The 20,394-nt window shown below is 42.0% G+C and overlaps 4 non-coding genes across 4 annotated transcripts; all 4 read left to right on the forward strand.

The window, feature by feature from the left end:
- Positions 1-9,868: 9,868 nt before the first annotated feature.
- On the forward strand, positions 9,869-9,941 carry TRNAV-UAC (transfer RNA valine (anticodon UAC)). Its single transcript has one exon. It is a non-coding gene; the product is annotated as a tRNA-Val (tRNA).
- A 1,404-nt stretch (positions 9,942-11,345) lies between these two features.
- Positions 11,346-11,418, forward strand: TRNAV-CAC (transfer RNA valine (anticodon CAC)). Its single transcript has one exon. It is a non-coding gene; the product is annotated as a tRNA-Val (tRNA).
- A 417-nt stretch (positions 11,419-11,835) lies between these two features.
- On the forward strand, positions 11,836-11,908 carry TRNAV-AAC (transfer RNA valine (anticodon AAC)). The gene has a single exon. It is a non-coding gene; the product is annotated as a tRNA-Val (tRNA).
- Positions 11,909-14,652: 2,744 nt separating this feature from the next.
- Positions 14,653-14,725, forward strand: TRNAV-CAC (transfer RNA valine (anticodon CAC)). Its single transcript has one exon. It is a non-coding gene; the product is annotated as a tRNA-Val (tRNA).
- The last annotated feature ends 5,669 nt before the right edge of the window (positions 14,726-20,394 follow it).

A 20,394-nucleotide genomic window follows, 5' to 3' on the forward strand; every position in this document is an offset into this window, starting at 1 on the left:
TCAGCAATAAAAGGGCCCCGTCAGTCACAATTCTGCTCTGCTAACCAATACACAGTAACTTTTCGTCAGGTTTCATAGTGTAGTGGTCATCATTTCTGCTTAACATGCAGAAGGTCCTGGGTAGAGTTGAGCGCGGTTCGAGGTTCTCAAGTTCTAGGCTCGAGTGATTTTGGAGGCTGTTCGAGATCGAACTAGAACTCGAGCTTTTTGCAAAAGCTCGATAGTTCTAGATACGTTCGAGAACGGTTCTAGCAGCAAAAAGCAGGGCTTTTTACAGCTATGGTGTGCAAGAGCCATCGCTGGCAGCCTGCCACAAGCTGGTAACCAAGATAAACATCGGGTATCCAACCAAAGCGCTTTGGTTAGTAACCCGATGTTTATCATAGTTACGTGCAGGAAGCCCACACTTCCCCGCTCAGCTCGCTCCGCCCCCTCCTGCCCGCGGCATGTACACACGTACACACGTACACACACACACACACACACACACACACACACACACACACGGTCCCGCTCGGCTTACCTGCGGTCGGCCCGGGGGCAACAGTCCTTGGCACTGGAAACTGTGGCTGCCGGCCCTTTAAGGCCCGCAGACCACAGCGTTCACTGTGTTCTCCTGCATTGAGCATCATCTGTGGGCGGAGCTACCGCCCGGCGTCCTGCTCGGTCGCACAGATGAAGGAGTCACAGTGCCAGCCAGCGACCCCCAGCACATCGCTTCCCTCCGGCGCTGTGTGGGCCCCATCTGCACCGTGACCTGATCAGTATGTGGGACATCACTCCCTCCCCGCCCCTCCCTGTCCCCCCGTGCGTGTGTGGGCCCCGCAGAGCCGTGTGTGTGGCCCCGGAGCCGCGTGTGTGGGCCCCGCAGAGCAAGGTGTGTGTTTGTATGTATGCATGCAGCAGAGCAGTATGCGTGTCTATATGTATGTATATATGCAGCAGAGCAGTATGCGTGTCTGTATGTATGTATGTATATATGCAGCAGAGCAGTATGCGTGTCTGTATGTATGTATATATGCAGCAGAGCAGTATGCGTGTCTGTATGTATGCATGTATATATGCAGCAGAGCAGTATACGTGTCTGTATGTAAGTATATATATATATATGCAGGAGAGCAGTATACGTGTCTGTATGTATGTATGTATATATGCAGCAGAGCAGTATGCGTGTCTGTATGTATGTATATATGCAGCAGAGCAGTATGCGTGTCTGTATGTATGTATGTATATATGTAGCAGAGTAGTATGCGTGTCTGTATGTATGTATATATGTAGCAGAGCAATATGCGTGTCTGTCTGTATGTATGCATGTATGTATGCGGTAGAGCAGTATGCGTGTCTGTATGTATGTATGCATGTATGTATGTATGCAGCAGAGCAGTATACGTGTCTGTATGTATGTATATATGTAGCAGAGTAGTATGCGTGTCTGTATGTATATATATATATGCCGCAGAGCAATATGCGTGTCTGTCTGTATGTATGCATGTATGTATGCGGTAGAGCAGTATGCGTGTCTGTATGTATGTATGTATACATGCAGCAGAGCAGTATGCGTGTCTGTATGTATGTATATATGCAGCAGAGCAGTATGCGTGTCTGTATGTATGTATGTATATATGCAGCAGAGTAGTATGCGTGTCTGTATGTATGTATATATATATATATATATGCAGCAGAGCAATATGCGTGTCTGTCTGTATGTATGCAGCAGAGCAGTATACGTGTCTGTATGTATGTATATATGTAGCAGAGTAGTATGCGTGTCTGTATGTATATATATATGCAGCAGAGCAATATGCGTGTCTGTATATGTGCATGTATGTATGCAGCAGAGCAGTATACGTGTCTGTATGTATGTATGTATATATGCAGCAGAGCAGTATGCGTGTCTGTATGTATGTATGTTTATATGCAGCAGAGCAGTATGCGTGTCTGTATGTATGTATATATGCAGCAGAGCAGTATGCGTGTATGTATGTATATATGCAGCAGAGCAGTATGCGTGTCTGTATGTATGTATGTATGTATGCAGCAGAGCAGTATATGTGTCTGTATGTATGTATGTATGCAGCAGAGCAGTATGCGTGTCTGTATGTATGTATATATGCAGCAGAGCAGTATGCATGTATGTATGTATGTATGTATATATGCAGCAAAACAGTATGCGTGTATGTATGTATATATGCAGCAGAGCAGTATGCGTGTCTGTATGTATGTATGTATATATGTAGCAGAGTAGTATGCATGTCTGTCTGTATGTATGCATGTATGTATGCAGCAGAGCAGTATACGTGTCTGTATGTATGTATATATGTAGCAGAGCAGTATGCATGTCTGTATGTATGTATATATGCAGCAGAGCAGTATGCGTGTATGTATGTATATATGCAGCAGAGCAGTATGCGTGTCTGTATGTATGTATGTATATATGTAGCAGAGTAGTATGCGTGTCTGTATGTATATATATATGCAGCAGAGCAATTTGCGTGTCTGTCTGTATGTATGCATGTATGTATGCAGCAGAGCAGTATACGTGTCTGTATGTATGTATATATGTAGCAGAGCAGTATGCGTGTATGTATATATATATGCAGCAGAGCAGTATGCGTGTCTGTATGTATGTATATATGTAGCAGAGTAGTATGCGTGTCTGTATGTATGTATATATATATGCAGCAGAGCAATATGCGTGTCTGTCTGTATGTATGCATGTATGTATGCAGCAGAGCAGTATGCGTGTCTGTATGTATGCATGTATGTATGCAGCAGAGCAGTATGCGTGTCTGTATGTATGCATGTATGTATGCAGCAGAGCAGTATACGTGTCTGTATGTATGTATGTATATATGCAGCAGAGCAGTATGCGTGTCTATATGTATGCATGTATATATGCAGCAGAGCAGTATGCGTGTCTGTCTGTATGTATGCATGTATGTATGCAGCAGAGCAGTATGCGTGTCTGTATGTATGTATGTATATATGCAGCAGAGCAGTATGCGTGTCTATGTATGTATGTATATATGTAGCAGAGTAGTATGCGTGTCTGTATGTATGTATATATGCAGCAGAGCAGTATGCGTGTCTATGTATGTATGTATATATGTAGCAGAGTAGTATGCGTGTCTGTATGTATGTATATATATATGCAGCAGAGCAATATGCGTGTCTGTCTGTATGTATGCATGTATGTATGCAGCAGAGTAGTATGCGTGTCTGTATGTATGCATGCAGAGCAGTATGCGTGTCTGTCTGTATGTATGTATGTATGTATGCAGAAGAGCAGTATGCGTGTCTGTTTGTATGTATGTATGCATGTATGTATGCAGCAGAGCAGTATGCGTGTCTGTCTGTATGTATGTATGCAGCAGAGCAGTGTGTGTGTGTGTGTCTGTATGTATGTATGCAGCAGAGCAGTATGTGTGTCTGTCTATATGTATGTATGTAGCAGAGCAGTGTGTGTGTGTCTGTCTATATGTATGTATGCATGCAGAGCAGTATGTGTGTGTCTGTATGTATGTATGTATGCAGCATAGCAGTGTGTGTCTCTGTATGTATGCATGTATGATGTGTATCTATGTATGTCAGTGTATATGACTGTATAGATTTGTCTGTTTAAATGTATTTTTGTGAGTTTGTCTTTAAATATGTATATGTACGTGTATGTATCTGTGTATGTGTGTGTGTCTGCGTGTTTATGGGGCCCACTGGGACTCTTCCGCCCGGGGCCCACAAAAACCTGGAGCCGGCCCTGCCTGCGGTGATGAAGTCCCGCCATCCCGACCTCAGCGCTGTCACTGTCCTTCATGGCCGCCGCTTGTCACATCACCTTCTCTCGCTTCCGACCCGAGACTGACTAGCGGTGACGTCACGGGCCTCTCGCGATTCTTGGCTGTGAAGGCGGCGGTCATTGAACTCAGTGACAGGGGCTGTCAGTGTGCTGGAGATCAGCGCAGGTAATGTACCTCGCTGACAGCAGCACTTGTCATCCCCTGCAGTGACCTGGGCTGACCCATTGATGTTAGCTCAGGTCACTGCACTGCTCTCCCAGCCAATGGGGAACATCCTGCTCTTCATTGACTGGGACAGTGTGGATCGTCATGGCATCCCCTTGGATTACACCAGACCTGGATTTGTTTTTCATTCTAATAAATTGGTTAAAGAGGGAATGTTTTGGGGAGTGTTTTTTCAAATAAAAATGTGTTTGTCGTCTATTTTTTTTTATTACTGACTGGGTTGGTGATGTCGGGTATCTGATAGACGCCTGACCTCACCAACCCCAGGGCTTAATGCCAGGTGACATTACACATCTGGTATTAACCCCATATATTACCCCGTTTGCCACCGCACCAGGGCGCGGGATGAGCTGGGGCGAAGCACCAGGATTGGCGCATCTAATGGATGCGCCACTTCTGGGGCGGCTGCGGCCTGCTATTTTTAGGCTGGGGAGAGTCCAATAACCATGGACCTCCTTAGTCTGAGAATATCAGGCCTCATCTGTCTGCTTTACCTTGGCTGGTGATCCAATTTTGGGGACCCCTACGTGTTTTTTTTTTAATTATTTATTTAATTTAAAATAACAGCGTGGGGTGCCCTCAGTTTTGGATTAACAGCCAAGGTGAGGTTGCCAGCTGTGGCCTGCAGGCTGCAGCCGTCTGCTTTACCCTAGCTGGCTACAAAACTAGGGGGAACCCTACGTCATTTTGTTTTCATTTTTTTGGCTAAATACGAAGCTAAGCACCCCTTAGTGCCACATGAAAGGCACCAAAGGGTGCTCCACTTTTTCTCCACTTTTTCTCCACTTCTTCTCCACTTCTCCACTTTTTCTCCACTTTTTCTCCACTTTTTATCCATTTTTTTCTCCACTTTTTATCCACTTTTTATCCACTTTTTAGCCATTTTTTTCTCCACTTTTTCTCCACTTTTTCTCCACTTTTTCTTCACTTTTTCTCCACTTGTTATCCATTTTTTCTCCACTTTTTCTCCACTTTTTCTCCGTTCTTTTTCTATGGTCGGTCTACCCATTAGCTCTGTGATGCATACTGTAGCTCTACACCTATTGCACATGTTACTTTATGATTGACATCTTTTTCGTACCAGAGCTGTCTAAGCCTACTCTGACCCCATATTTGTCATTACTATATTGTCCTTGTACTATATTATGACATTTGTATCATGTGTTTCATTTCTTGCTGTGTTGCAATTTTTTTGCTGCATCCCAATTGTACCTCTACATTGTTCGAGTTTATGTTATTGTTCTCTCACTCTTATGTGATACTGATTATTGTCATTTTTCATGATTACATGCAGATAAGTCCAATCTGACGATGGCTCAGGCCGAAACGTCATTTGTAACTTGTTTTGGACAAAAACATATATGCTTATGAAAATTTTTTTTTTCTTAATACGGACCAATAAAGAGTGATTTTGCATTACTATCCATTGTGACTTACTGACTTAGTCTGGGAGATTTAGAGTGCCGAGGCTACTCACTAATTTTATCTATTATTCCCTCTGAGCACCTATATACCAGTGAGCAGAGCTTCCTCTACAGTAGTTCTCCTGATTAGGCATGCCCTTACCTCATGAGCAGGGCATTGCAGCTTTGGTAGCAACCATTACGACATGGACTCTGCTGCTGTGGACCTGGGGAGAGTGAGTGCAGATTCATTGCACCCACACTCTTCACATGAAGGATCCGCACTCCTAGAAAATGGGGGATACGTTCCCTGAGTGTCTCCCCCCCATATTCTAGACGGTCCAGAGTCGTCGTGGGACCCCTTTATTTTTTTTCTTACAATAAATTGGTGAAAGAGGAAATGTTTTGGGGACTGTTTTTTCAAATAAATTTCTTTTGTCGATTTTTTTTTTTTGTTAGTACTGACAGTTTATGATGTTGGGTATCTAATAGACGCCATAACATCACAAACTGCTGGGCTTGATCTCAGGTGACTTTACAGCTAGTATCAACCTGATTTATTACCTCGTTTGCCACTGCACCAGGGCACGGGATGAGCTGGGGTGAAGCGCCAGGATTGGCGCATCTTGTGGATGCGCCACGTCTGGGGTGCCTGTGGCCTGCTATTTTTAGGCTGTGAAGGCCCAATAACTATGTACCTTCCCACCCTGAGAATACCAGACCACAGCTGTCCGCTTTACCTTGGCTGGTGATCCAATTTGGGGGGGACCCTACTTTTATTGTGTAATTATTATTTATAAAATAATTATAAAAAAGAGCCTGAGGGGACCTCCACATTGGATCCCCAACCACGGTAAAGCTGCCAGCTGTGGTTTTCAGGCTACAGCTGTCTGCTTTACCTTAGCTGGCTATCAAAAATGGGGGGACCCAACGTCATTTTTTTTTTTAACTATTTTTTAAATAGAAAAAATTAATGGGCTTCCCTGTATTTTGATTGCCAACCAAGGTAACGGCAGGCAGACTGGGGTGGCAACCCATAGCTGTCTGCTTTATCTGCGCTGAGAATCAAAAATACCGCGGAGCGCTACGTCATTTTTGTAAAGATTTATTTTTACAGCACTGTGATGTCCAGCAATCAAAATACAGGGAAGCCCATTTTGTTTTTAGTTATTTAAATAAATAATTAAAAAAAATATATATGGGCTCCCGCTGCATTTTTTGTATTGCTAGGTAAGGGTAATCCAAGCAGCTACTGGCTGCTAACCCCCACTGCTTGGTGTTATCTTCACTGGCAATGGAAAATCCAGGGAAGCATTTTTTATTTTTTTTGCCAAAAAACTACAAAAAAAGGACGTGAGCTTCGCCATATTTTTGTATGCTAGCCAGGTATAGCAGGCAGGTGCTGGAAGAGTTGGATACAGCGCCAGAAGATGGCGCTTCTATGAAAATGCCATTTTCTGAGGCGGCTGCAGACTGCAATTCGCAGCAGTGGGGCCCAGAAAGCTCAGGCCAACCTGTGCTGTGGATTCCAATCCCCAGCTGCCTAGTTGTACCTGGCTGGACACAAAAATGGGGCGAAGCCTACGTCATTTGTTTTCTAATTATTTAATGAAATTCATGAAATAATAAAAAAAGGGCTTCCCTTTATTTTTGGTTCCCAGCCGGGTACAAATAGGCAACTGGGGGTTGGGGGCAGCCGTACCTGCCTGCTGTACCTGGCTAGCATACAAAAATATGGCGAAGCCCACATAATTTTATCAGGGGGCAAAAAACTTCTGCATACAGTCGTGGATGGAGTATGCTGAGCCTTGTAGTTCTGCAGCTGCTGTGTGTCTGTATGGAGAAGAGCAGACAGCAGCTGCAGAACTACAAGGCTCAGCATACTCCATCCAGGACTGTATGCAGAATTTTTTTGCCCACTAAAAAAAATGACGTGGGCTTCGCCATATTTTTGTATGCTAGCCAGGTACAGCAGGCAGCCACGGGCTGCCTCCAACCCCCAGTTGCCTATTTGTACCCGGCTGGGAACCAAAAATATAGGGAAGCCCGTTTTTTTTAATTATTTCACTTATTTCATGAAATAATTAAAAAACAAATGACGTGGGCTTCGCCCCATTTTTTGTGTCCAGCCGGGTACAACTAGGCAGCTGGGGATTGGAATCCGCAGCACAGGTTAGCCCGAGGTTTCTGGGCGCCTCTGCTGCGAATTTCAGTCCGCAGCCGTCCCAGAAAATGGCGCTCTCATAGAAGCGCCATCATCTGGCGCTGTATCCAACTCTTCCAACAGCCCTAAAGCCGGGTGGCTTGTTGGGTAATCATGAGTTAATGCTGGCTTTGTTTTACTAGCCAGTATTAAGCCAGAGATTCTTAATGTCAGGCACGTTTGACCCGGCCATTAAGAATCTCCAATAAAGGTTTAAAAAAAAACACCACACAGAGAAAAAAATACTTTAATAGAAATAAATACACAGACACATTAGAGACTCCATCTTTATTACCCCCTGTCAGCCCTCCACGATCCTGCTCTTCTGTCTTCTTTCTTTCTAGTGTATTAGTAGTGACGATTGTAGTGAGGATGAGGTTCACCAGCTCATCACTTGGGGCTGAGGAACCTCATCCTCACTACAATCCTCTCTAGTGTAGTAGTAGTGACGATTGTAGTGATGATGAGTTTACCCAGCTCATCACTTGGGGCTGAGGAACCTCATCCTCACTACAATCATCACTAGTGTAGTAGTAGTGACGATTGTAGTGAGGATGAGTTTACCCAGCTCATCACTTGGGGCTGAGGAACCTCATCCTCACTACAGTCCTCACTAGTGTAGTAGTAGTGACGATTGTAGTGAGGATGAGTTTACCCAGCTCATCACTTGGGGCTGAGGAACCTCATCCTCACTACAATCCTCACTACAATCGGGAAGCAGCGTGCAGCCTTCACTCCGTGAGTGATCAGTGCTGGCTGTCAGCGGTAACGCTGACAGACGCGTTACCATAGCAACGGTGCTCTCGGAGCCGCGGTTAGCGGTGACGTCACCGCTAACTGCGTTGCTATGGCAACGGTGATCTCCGTTAATGACCGGCTGTGTCAGCCGGTCCCTAACGGAACGGGGAGTCGACCGTGTGCTAGAGCATGTCGCCGGTACACGGCGATTCACATATGTGCACCGTGTACCGGAGAGATGCACTCGTCCTACATGACGCGTCATAGTCATGTGACCAGTCTGTAGCCAATGAGATTATAGCCACGTGACTGGTCACATGGCTATTTTGACGTCATGATAGGTCCTGCATCTCAGCTGGCAGTGCTGGCCACGGGGAGGATTCAGCGATCATCGGATGGAATAGCGGCAGGAGACAGAGTACAGGAGGGATCGCGGGGACCGGTAAGTGTTATGGCAATGTTTATTAACTGTTTGTGTACATTTATAATGCATTTTTATGTGTTTGTGATTGCCTCCCATTATAGCCTATTGGTTCGAGTTCGGTTCGTCAAACGTTCGACGAACCGAACTCGAACGGGACCCCCGTTCGGCGAACCGACTCGAGCCGAACCACGACCGGTTCACTCATCTCTAGTCCTGGGTTCAATCCCCAGTGAAACCAATCTGTTCTTAGTGTTGAAATAATACGCTATCCAACTCCAATATATGAAGTTCTCGGCTTTGTTGCCGAATGACGGGATGTTTTGGCTTCCATCACAAACAGAACTACAAATTATTTTTTTTTTTCCCCTGGCGGTCAAAACTCGTCTCTAAATGCCATTACTTTGCAGGATTTCACAGGTTTCATAGTGGAGCCGTCATCACGTCTACTTCACACGCGGAAGGGCCTGGGTTCAATCCCCAGTAAAAACAAGCCGTTTTCGCTGTTGAAGTAATTTGCTATCAACCTGTAACATATGAAATTCTTTGTTTTGTTGCCAACTGATAATATATTTTGGCTTCCATCACCAAGAGAACTACGATTTTGGGTTTCTTTTTTATTGACCATTTTAGCAGAAAACATAATCCCATATTATAAAAATCCTATTTGTTTCAAAATATATAGTTCCCATAAATACAAAAGCAAAAGACCAAACTATGGAGAAAAATGATGGGATGTTTTGGCTTCCATCCCCAACAGAGCTACGAATTTGTTTTTTTTTTCCCTGGCGGTCAAAACTCGTCTCTAATTGCCATTACTTTGCAGGCTTTCAAAGGTTTCATAGTGTAGTGGAAATCCCGTCTGCTTTACACGCAGAAGGTCCTGGGTTCAATCCCCAGTGAAACCCATGTGTTCTTGGTGTTGAAATCATCCCCTATCAACCTGCAGTATATAAAGTTCTTGGCTTTGTTGCCGAATAACGGGATGTTTTAGCTTCCATCACCAACAGAGCTACGAATTTGTTTTTTTTCCCCTGGCTGTCAAAACTCGTCTCTAATTGCCATTACTTTGCAGAATTTCAAAGGTTTCATAGTGTAGTGGAAATCACGTCTGCTTTACACGCAGAAGGTCCTGGGTTCAATCCCCAGTGAAACCAATCTGTTTTTGGTGTTGAAGTAATTTCCTATCGACTTGTAATATGTGAAATTCTTGGTTTCGTTGCCAAATGACAATACATTTTGGCTTCCATCACAAAGAGAACTACGATTTTGGGTTTCTTTTTTATTGACCATTTTAGCACAAAACATAATCCCATATTATAAAAATCCTATTTGTTTCAAAATATATAGTTCCCATAAATACAAAAGCAAAAGACCAAACTATGGAGAAAAAAGTAACACATTCAATATGAACTTCAATTTAAGCAAAATCCCTTTGTAGGAATAAAACTGGTAAAATATGTAATAATAATTGTAAATGTTTCATTAACCAAGAATACTTTCCTTCAGCAATAAAAAGGCCCCGTCAGTCACAAATCTGCTCTACTAGCCAATACACAGTAACTTTTCGGTAGGTTTCATAGTGTAGTGGTCATCACGTCTGCTTAACACGCAGAAGGTCCTGGGTTAAATCCCCAGTGAAACCAATCTGTTCTTAGTGTTGAAATAATACGCTATCCAACTACAATATATGAAGTTCTCGGCTTTGTTGTCGAATGACGGGATGTTTTGGCTTCCATAACAAACAGAACTACAAATTATTTTTTTTTTCCCCTGGCGGTCAAAACTCGTCTCTAAATGCCATTACTTTGCAGGATTTCACAGGTTTCACAGTGTAGTCGTCATCACGTCTACTTCACACGCAGAAGGTCCTGGGTTCAATCCCCAGTAAAATCAAGCCGCTTTCGCTGTTGATGTAATTTGCTATCAACCTGTAACATATGAAATTCTTTGTTTTGTTGCCAACTGATAATATATTTTGGCTTTTATCACCAAGAGAACTACGATTTTGGGTTTCTTTTTTATTGACCATTTTAGCAGAAAACATAATCCCATATTATAAAAATCCTGTTTGTTTCAAAATATATAGTTCCTTTAAATACAAAAGCAAACAACTAAACTATGTGTAAAAAAGTAACACATTTAATGTAAACTTCCTTTTAAGCAAAATCCCTTTGTAGGAATAAAACTGGTAAAATATGTAATAAAAATTGTAAATGTTTCATTAACCAAAAATACTTTCCTTCAGCAATAAAAAGGCCCTGTCAGTCACAATTCTGCTCTGCTAGCCAATACACAATAACTTTCCATCAGGTTTCATAGAGTAGTGGTCATCACGTCTGCTTAACACGCAGAAGGTCCTGCGTTGAATCCCCAGTAAAACCAATCTGTTCTTGGTGTTGAAATAATACTCAATTAAACTACAATATATGAAGTTCTTGGCTTTGTTGCCGAATAACGGGATGTTTTAGCTTCCATCACCAACAGAGCTACGAATTTGTTTTTTTTCCTGTGGCGGTCAAAACTCGTCTCTAATTGCCATTACTTTGCAGGATTTCAAAGGTTTCATAGTGTAGTGGTCATCACGTCTGCTTCACACGCAGAAGGTCCTGGGTTCAATCCCCAGTGAAACCAATCTGTTTTTGGTGTTGAAGTAATTTCCTATCGACTTGTAATATGTGAAATTCTTGGTTTCATTGCCAAATGACAATACATTTTGGCTTCCATCACAAAGAGAACAACGATTTTGGGTTTCTTTTTTATTGACCATTTTAGAAGAAAACATAATCCCATATTATAAAAATCCTATTTGTTTCAAAATATATAGTTCCCATGAATACAAAAGCAAAAGACCAAACTATGGAGAAAAAAAGTAACACATTCAATATAAACTTCAATTTAAGCAAAATCCCTTTGGAGGAATAAAACTGGTAAAATAAGTAATAATAATTGTAAATGTTTCATTAACCAAAAATACTTTCCTTCAGCAATAAAAAGGCCCCGTCAGTCACAATTCTGCTCTGCTAGCCAATACACAGGAACTTTTCGTCAGGTTTCATAGTGTAGCGGTCATCACGTCTGCTTAACACGCAGAAGGTCCTGGGTTCAATCCCCAGTGAAACCAATCTGTTCTTAGTGTTGAAATAATACGCTATCCAACTACAATATATGAAGTTCTCGGCTTTGTTGCCGTATAACGGGATGTTTTGGCTTCCATCACAAACAGAACTAGAAATTATTATTTTTTTTCCCCTGGCGGTCAAAACTCGTCTCTAAATGCCATTACATTTCACAGGTTTCATAGTGGAGTCATCATCACGTCTACTTCACACGCAGAAGGTCCTGGTTTCAATCCCCAGTAAAAACAAGCCGTTTTCGCTGTTGAAGTAATTTGCTATCAACCTGTAACATATGAAACTCTTTGTTTTGTTGCCAACTGATAATATATTTTGGCTTTTATCACCAAGAGAACTACGATTTTGGGTTTCTTTTTTATTGATTATTTTAGCAGAAAACATAATCCCATATTATATAAATCCTGTTTGTTTCAAAATATATAGTTCCTTTAAATACAAAAGCAAACAACTAAACTATAAGGAAAAAAGTAACACATTCAATGTAAACTTCCTTTTAAGCAAATTCGTTTGTAGGAATAAAACTGGTAAAATATGTAATAAAAATTGTAAATGTTTCATTAACAAAAAATACTTTCTTTCAGCAATAAAAAGGCCCCCTCAGTCACAATTCTGCTCTGCTATCCAATACACAGTAACTTTCCATCAGGTTTCATAGAGTAGTGGTCATCACGTCTGCTTAACACGCAGTAGGTCCTGTGTTCAATCCCCAGTAAAACCAATCTGTTCTTGGTGTTGAAATAATACTCAATTAAACTACAATATATGAAGTTCTTGGCTTTGTTGCCGAATGATGGGAAGTAATTTGCTATGAACCTATAACATATGAAATTCTTTCTTTTGTTGCCAACTGATAATATATTTTGGCTTCCATCACCAAGAGAACTACGATTTTGGGTTTCTTTTTTATTGACCATTTTAGCAGAAAACATAATCCCATATTATAAAAATCCTGTTTGTTTCAAAATATATAGTTCCTTTAAATACAAAAGCAAACAACTAAACTATGTGGAAAAAAGTAACACATTCAATGTAAACTTCCATTTAAGCAAATTCCCTTTGTAGGAATAAAACTGGTAAAATATGTAATAAAAATTGTAAATGTTTCATTAACAAAAAATACTTTCTTTCAGCAATAAAAAGGCCCCGTCAGTCACAATTCTGCTCTGCTAGCCAATACACAGTAACTTTCCATCAGGTTTCATAGAGTAGTGGTCATCACGTCTGCTTAACACGCAGAAGGTCCTGTGTTCAATCCCCAGTTAAACCAATCTGTTCTTAGTGTTGAAAAAATACGCTATCCAACTACAATATATGAAGTTCTCGGCCTTGTTGCCGTGTGACGGGATGTTTTGGCTTCCATCACAAACAGAACTACAAATTATTTTTTTTTTTTCCCTGGCGGTCAAAACTCGTCTCTAAATGCCATTACTTTGCAGGATTTCACAGGTTGCATAGTGGAGTCGTCATCACGTCTACTTCACACGCAGAAGGTCCTGGGTTCAATCCCGAGTAAAAATAAGCCGTTTTCGCTGTTGAAGTAATTTGCTATCAACCTGTAATATATGAAATTCTTTGTTTTGTTGCCAACTGATAATTTATTTTGGCTTCCATCACCAAGAGAACTACGATTTTGGGTTTCTTTTTTATTGACCATTTTAGCAGAAAACATAATCCCATATTATAAAAATCCTGTTTGTTTCAAAATATATAGTTCCTTTAAATACAAAAGCAAAAAACTAAACTATGTGGAAAAAAGTAACACATTCAATGTAAACTTCCTTTTAAGCAAAATCCCTTTGTAGGAATAAAACTGGTAAAATATGTAATAAAAATTGTAAATGTTTCATTAACAAAAAATACTTTCCTTCAGCAATAACAAGGCCCCGTCAGTCACAATTCTGCTCTGCTAGCCAATACACATTAACTTTCCATCAGGTTTCATAGAGTAGTGGTCATCACGTCCGCTTAACACGAAGAAGGTCCTGCGTTAAATCCCCAGTTAAACCAATCTGTTCTTGGTGTTAAAATAATACTCAATTAAACTACAATATATGAAGTTCTTGGCTTTGTTGCCGAATGATGGGAAGTAATTTGCTATCAACCTGTAACATATGAAATTCTTTCTTTTGTTGCCAACTGATAATATATTTTGGCTTCCATCACCAAGAGAACTTCGATTTTGGGTTTCTTTTTTATTGACCATTTTAGCAGAAAACATAATCCCATATTATAAAAATCCTGTTTGCTTCAAAATATATAGTTCCTTTAAATACAAAATCAAACAACTAAACTATGTGGAAAAAAGTAACACATTCAATGTAAACTTCCTTTTAAGCAAATCCCTTTGTAGGAATAAAACTGGTAAAATATGTAATAAAAATTGTAAATGTTTCATTAACCAAAAATACTTTCCTTCAGCAATAAAAAGGCCCCGTCAGTAACAATTCTGCTCTGCTAGCCAATACGCAGTAACTTTCCATCAGGTTTCATAGAGTAGTGGTCATCACGTCGGCTTAACACGCAGAAGGTCCTGGGTTCAATCCCCAGTGAAACCCATGTGTTCTTGGTGTTGAAATAATCCCCTATCAACCTGCAGTATATAAAGTTCTTGGCTTTGTTGCCGAATAACGGGATGTTTTAGCTTCCATCACCAACAGAGCTACGAATTTGTTTTTTTTCCCCTGGCGGTCAAAACTCGACTCTAATTGCCATTACTTTGCAGAATTTCAAAGGTTTCATAGTGTAGTGGTCATCACGTCTGCTTCACACGCAGAAGGTCCTGGGTTCAATCCCCAGTGAAACCAATCTGTTTTTGGTGTTGAAGGAATTTCCTATCGACTTGTAATATGTGAAATTCTTGATTTCGTTGCCAAATGACAATACATTTTGGCTTCCATCACAAAGAGAACTACGATTTTGGGTTTCTTTTTTATTGACCATTTAAGCAGAAAACATAATCACATATTATAAAAATCCTATTTGTTTCAAAATATATAGTTCCCATAAATACAAAAGCAAAAGACCAAACTATGGAGAAAAAAGTAACACATTCAATATAAACTTCAATTTAAGCAAAATCCCTTTGTAGGAATAAAACTGGTAAAATATGTAATAAAAATTGTAAATGTTTCATTAACCAAAAATACTTTCCTTCAGCAATAAAAAGGCCCCGTCAGTCACAATTCTGCTCTGCTAGCCAATACACAGTAACTTTTTGTCAAGTTTCATAGTGTAGTGGTCATCATTTCTGCTTAACACGCAGAAGGTCCTGGGTAGAGTTGAGCGCGGTTCGAGGTTCGAGGTTCTCCAGTTCTAGGCTCGAGTGATTTTGGGGGCTGTTCGAGATCGAACTAGAACTCGAGCTTTTTGCAAAAGCTCGATGGTTCTAGATACGTTCGAGAACGGTTCTAGCAGCAAAAAGCAGGGCTTTTTACAGCTATAGTGTGCAGGAGCCATCGCTGGCAGCCTGCCACAAGCTGGTAACCAAGATATACATCGGGTATCTAACCAAAGCGCTTTGGTTAGTAACCCGATGTTTATCCTAGTTACGTGCAGGAAGCCCACACTTCCCCGCTCAGCTCGCTCCGCCCCCTCCTGCCCGCGGCATGTACACACGTACACACGTATACACACACACACACACACACACGGTCCTGCTCGGCTTACCTGCGGTCGGCCCGGGGGCAGCAGTCCTTGGCACTGGAAACTGTGGCTGCCGGCCCTTTAAGGCCCGCAGACCACAGCGTTCACTGTGTTCTCCTACATTGAGCATCATCTGTGGGCGGAGCTACCGCCCGGCGTCCTGCTCGGTCGCACAGATGAAGGAGTCACAGTGCCAGCCAGCGACCCCCAGCACATCGCTTCCCTCCGGCGCTGTGTGGGCCCCATCTGCACCGTGACCTGATCAGTATGTGGGACATCACTCCCTCCCCGGCCCTCCCTGTCCCCCCGTGCATGTGTGGGCCCCGCAGAGCCATGTGTGTGACCCCCGGAGCCACGTGTGTGGGCCCCGCAGAGCAAGGTGTGTGTTTGTATGTATGCATGCAGCAGAGCAGCATGCGTGTCTATATGTATGTATATATGCAGCAGAGCAGTATGCGTGTCTGTATGTATGTATGTATATATGCAGCAGAGCAGTATGCGTGTCTGTATGTATGTATATATGCAGCAGAGCAGTATGCGTGTCTGTATGTACGCATGTATATATGCAGCAGAGCAGTATACGTGTCTGTATGTATGTATATATATGCAGCAGAGCAGTATACGTGTCTGTATGTATGTATGTATATATGCAGCAGAGCAGTATGTGTGTCTGTATGTATGTATATATGCAGCAGAGCAGAATGCGTGTCTATATGTATGTATGTATATATGTAGCAGAGTAGTATGCGTGTCTGTATGTATGTATATATATATGCAGCAGAGCAATATGCGTGTCTGTCTGTATGTATGTATGTATGCAGCAGAGCAGTATACGTGTCTGTATGTATGTATATATGTAGCAGAGTTGTATGCGTGTCTGTATGTATATATATATATGCAGCAGAGCAATATGCGTGTCTGTCTGTATGTATGCATGTATGTATGCAGCAGAGCAGTATGCGTGTCTGTATGTATGTATGTATATATGCAGCAGAGCGGTATGCGTGTCTGTATGTATGTATATATGCAGCAGAGCAGTATGCGTGTCTGTATGTATGTATGTATGTATATATGTAGCAGAGTAGTATGCGTGTCTGTATGTATGTATATATATATGCAGCAGAGCAATATGCGTGTCTGTCTGTATGTATGCATGTATGTATGCAGCAGAGCAGTATACGTGTCTGTATGTATGTATATATGTAGCAGAGTAGTATGCGTGTCTGTATGTATATATATATGCAGCAGAGCAATATTCGTGTCTGTATGTATGCATGTATGTATGCAGCAGAGCGGTATACATGTCTGTATGTATGTATGTATATATGCAGCAGAGCAGTATGCGTGTATTTATGTATATATGCAGCAGAGCAGTATGCGTGTCTGTATGTATGTATGTATGTATGCAGCAGAGCAGTATATGTGTTGTATGTATGTATGCAGAAGAGCAGTATGCGTGTCTGTATGTATGTATATATGCAGCAGACCAGTATGCGTGTATGTATGTATGTATGTATATATGCAGCAGAGCAGTATGCGTGTATGTATGTATATATGCAGCAGAGCAGTATGCGTGTCTGTATGTATGTATGTATATATGTAGCAGAGTAGTTTGCGTGTCTGTCTGTATGTATGCATGTATGTATGCAGCAGAGCAGTATACGTGTCTGTATGTATGTATATATGTAGCAGAGAAGTATGCATGTCTGTATGTATGTATGTATGTATATATGCAGCAGAGCAGTATGCGTGTATGTATGTATATATGCAGCAGAGCAGTATGCGTGTCTGTATGTATGTATGTATATATGTAGCAGAGTAGTGTGCGTGTCTGTATGTATATATATATGCAGCAGAGCAATATGCGTGTCTGTCTGTATGTATGCATGTATGTATGCAGCAGAGCAGTATACGTGTCTGTATGTATGTATATATGTAGCAGAGCAGTATGCTTGTAAGTATATATATATGCAGCAGAGCAGTATGCGTGTCTGTATGTATGTATGTATATATGTAGCAGAGTAATATGCGTGTCTGTATGTATGTATATATATATGCAGCAGAGCAATATGCGTGTCTGTCTGTATGTATGCATGTATGTATGCAGCAGAGCAGTATGCGTGTCTCTATGTATGCATATATGTATGCAGCAGAGCAGTATGCGTGTCTGTATGTATGCATGTATGTATGCAGCAGAGCAGTATACGTGTCTGTATGTATGTATGTATATATGCAGCAGAGCAGTATGCGTGTCTATTTGTATGTATGTATATATGCAGCAGAGCAGTATGCGTGTCTATGTATGTATGTATATATGTAGCAGAGTAGTATGCGTGTCTGTATGTATGTATGTATATATGCAGCAGAGCAGTATGCGTGTCTATGTATGTATGTATATATGTAGCAGAGTAGCATGCGTGTCTGTATGTATGTATATATGCAGCAGAGCAGTATGCGTGTCTATGTATGTATGTATATATGTAGCAGAGTAGTATGCGTGTCTGTATGTATGTATATATATATGCAGCAGAACAATATGCGTGTCTGTCTGTATGTATGCATGTATGTATGCAGCAGAGCAGTATGCGTGTCTGTATGTATGCATGCAGAGCAGTATGCGTGTCTGTCTGTATGTATGTATGTATGCAGAAGAGCAGTATGCGTGTCTGTTTGTATGTATGTATGCATGTATGTATGCAGCAGAGCAGTATGCGTGTCTGTCTGTATGTATGTATGCAGCAGAGCAGTGTGTGTGTGTGTCTGTATGTATGTATGCAGCAGAGCAGTGTGTGTGTGTCTGTCTATATGTATGTATGCATGCAGAGCAGTATGTGTGTGTCTGTATGTATGTATGTATGCAGCATAGCAGTGTGTGTCTCTGTATGTATGCATGTATGATGTGTATCTATGTATGTCAGTGTATATGACTGTATAGATTTGTCTGTTTATATGTATTTTTGTGAGTTTGTCTTTAAATATGTATATGTACGTGTATGTATCTGTGTATGTGTGTGTGTCTACGTGTTTATTGGGCCCACTGGGACTGTTCCGCCCGGGGCCCACAAAAACCTGGAGCCGGCCCTGCCTGCGGTGATGAAGTCCCGCCATCCCGACCTCAGCGCTGTCACTGTCCTTCATGGCCGCCGCTTGTCACATCACCTTCTCTCGCTTCCGACCCGAGACTGACTAGCGGTGACGTCACGGGCCTCTCGCGATTCTTGGCTGTGAAGGCGGCGGTCATTGAACTCAGTGACAGGGGCTGTCAGTGTGCTGGAGATCAGCGCAGGTAATGTACCTCGCTGACAGCAGCACTTGTCATCCCCTGCAGTGACCTGGGCTGACCCATTGATGTTAGCTCAGGTCACTGCACTGCTCTCCCAGCCAATGGGGAACATCCTGCTCTTCATTAACTGGGACAGTGTGGATCGTCATGGCAACCCCTTGGATTACACCAGACCTGGATTTGTTTTTCATTCTAATAAATTGGTTAAAGAGGGAATGTTTTGGGGAGTGTTTTTTCAAATAAAAATGTGTTTGTCGTCTATTTTTTTTTATTACTGACTGGGTTGGTGATGTCGGGTATCTGATAGACGCCTGACCTCACCAACCCCAGGGCTTAATGCCAGGTGACATTACACATCTGGTATTAACCCCATATATTACCCCGTTTGCCACCGCACCAGGGCGCGGGATGAGCTGGGGCGAAGCACCAGGATTGGCGCATCTAATGGATGCGCCACTTCTGGGGCGGCTGCGGCCTGCTATTTTTAGGCTGGGGAGAGTCCAATAACCATGGACCTCCCTAGTCTGAGAATATCAGGCCTCAGCTGTCTGCTTTACCTTGGCTGGTGATCCAATTTTGGGGGACCCCTACGTGTTTTTTTTTTTAATTATTTATTTAATTTAAAATAACAGCGTGGGGTGCCTTCAGTTTTGGATTACCAGCCAAGGTGAGGTTGCCAGCTGTGGCCTGCAGGCTGCAGCCGTCTGCTTTACCCTAGCTGGCTACAAAACTAGGGGGAACCCTACGTCATTTTGTTTTCATTTTTTTGGCTAAATACAAAGCTAAGCACCCCTTAGTGCCACATGAAAGGCACCAAAGGGTGCTCCACTTTTTCTCCACTTTTTCTCCACTTTTTCTCCACTTTTTCTCCATTTTTTCTCCACTTTTTCTCCACTTTTTCTCCGTTCTTTTTCTATGGTCGGTCTACCCATTAGCTCTGCCATGCATACTGTAGCTCTACACCTACTGCACATGTTACTTTATGATTGACATCTTTTTCGTACCAGAGCTGTCTAAGCCTACTCTGACCCCATATTTGTCATTACTATATTGTCCTTGTACTGTATTATGACATTTGTATCATGTGTTTCATTTCTTGCTGTGTTGCAATTTTTTTTGCTGCATCCCAATTGTACCTCTACATTGTTCGAGTTTATGTTATTGTTCTCTCACTCTTATGTGATACTGATTATTGTCATTTTTCATGATTACATGCAGATAAGTCCAATCTGACGAAGGCTCAGGCCGAAACGTCATTTGTAACTTGTTTTGGACAAAAACATATATGCTTATGAAAAAAAATGTTTTCTTAATACGGACCAATAAAGAGTGATTTTGCATTACTAGTTCTCCTGATTAGGCATGCCCTTACCTCATGAGCAGGGCATTGCAGCTTTGGTAGCAACCATTACGACATGGACTCTGCTGCTGTGGACCCGGGGATAGTGAGTGCAGATTCATTGCACCCACACTCCTCACAAGAAGGGTCCGCACTCCTAGAAAATGGGGGATATGTTCCCTGAGTGTCCCCCCCCCATATTCTAGACG

The sequence above is a fragment of the Anomaloglossus baeobatrachus genome, chromosome 2 (assembly GCF_048569485.1).
Source record: "Anomaloglossus baeobatrachus isolate aAnoBae1 chromosome 2, aAnoBae1.hap1, whole genome shotgun sequence".
Taxonomy (NCBI): domain Eukaryota; kingdom Metazoa; phylum Chordata; class Amphibia; order Anura; family Aromobatidae; genus Anomaloglossus; species Anomaloglossus baeobatrachus.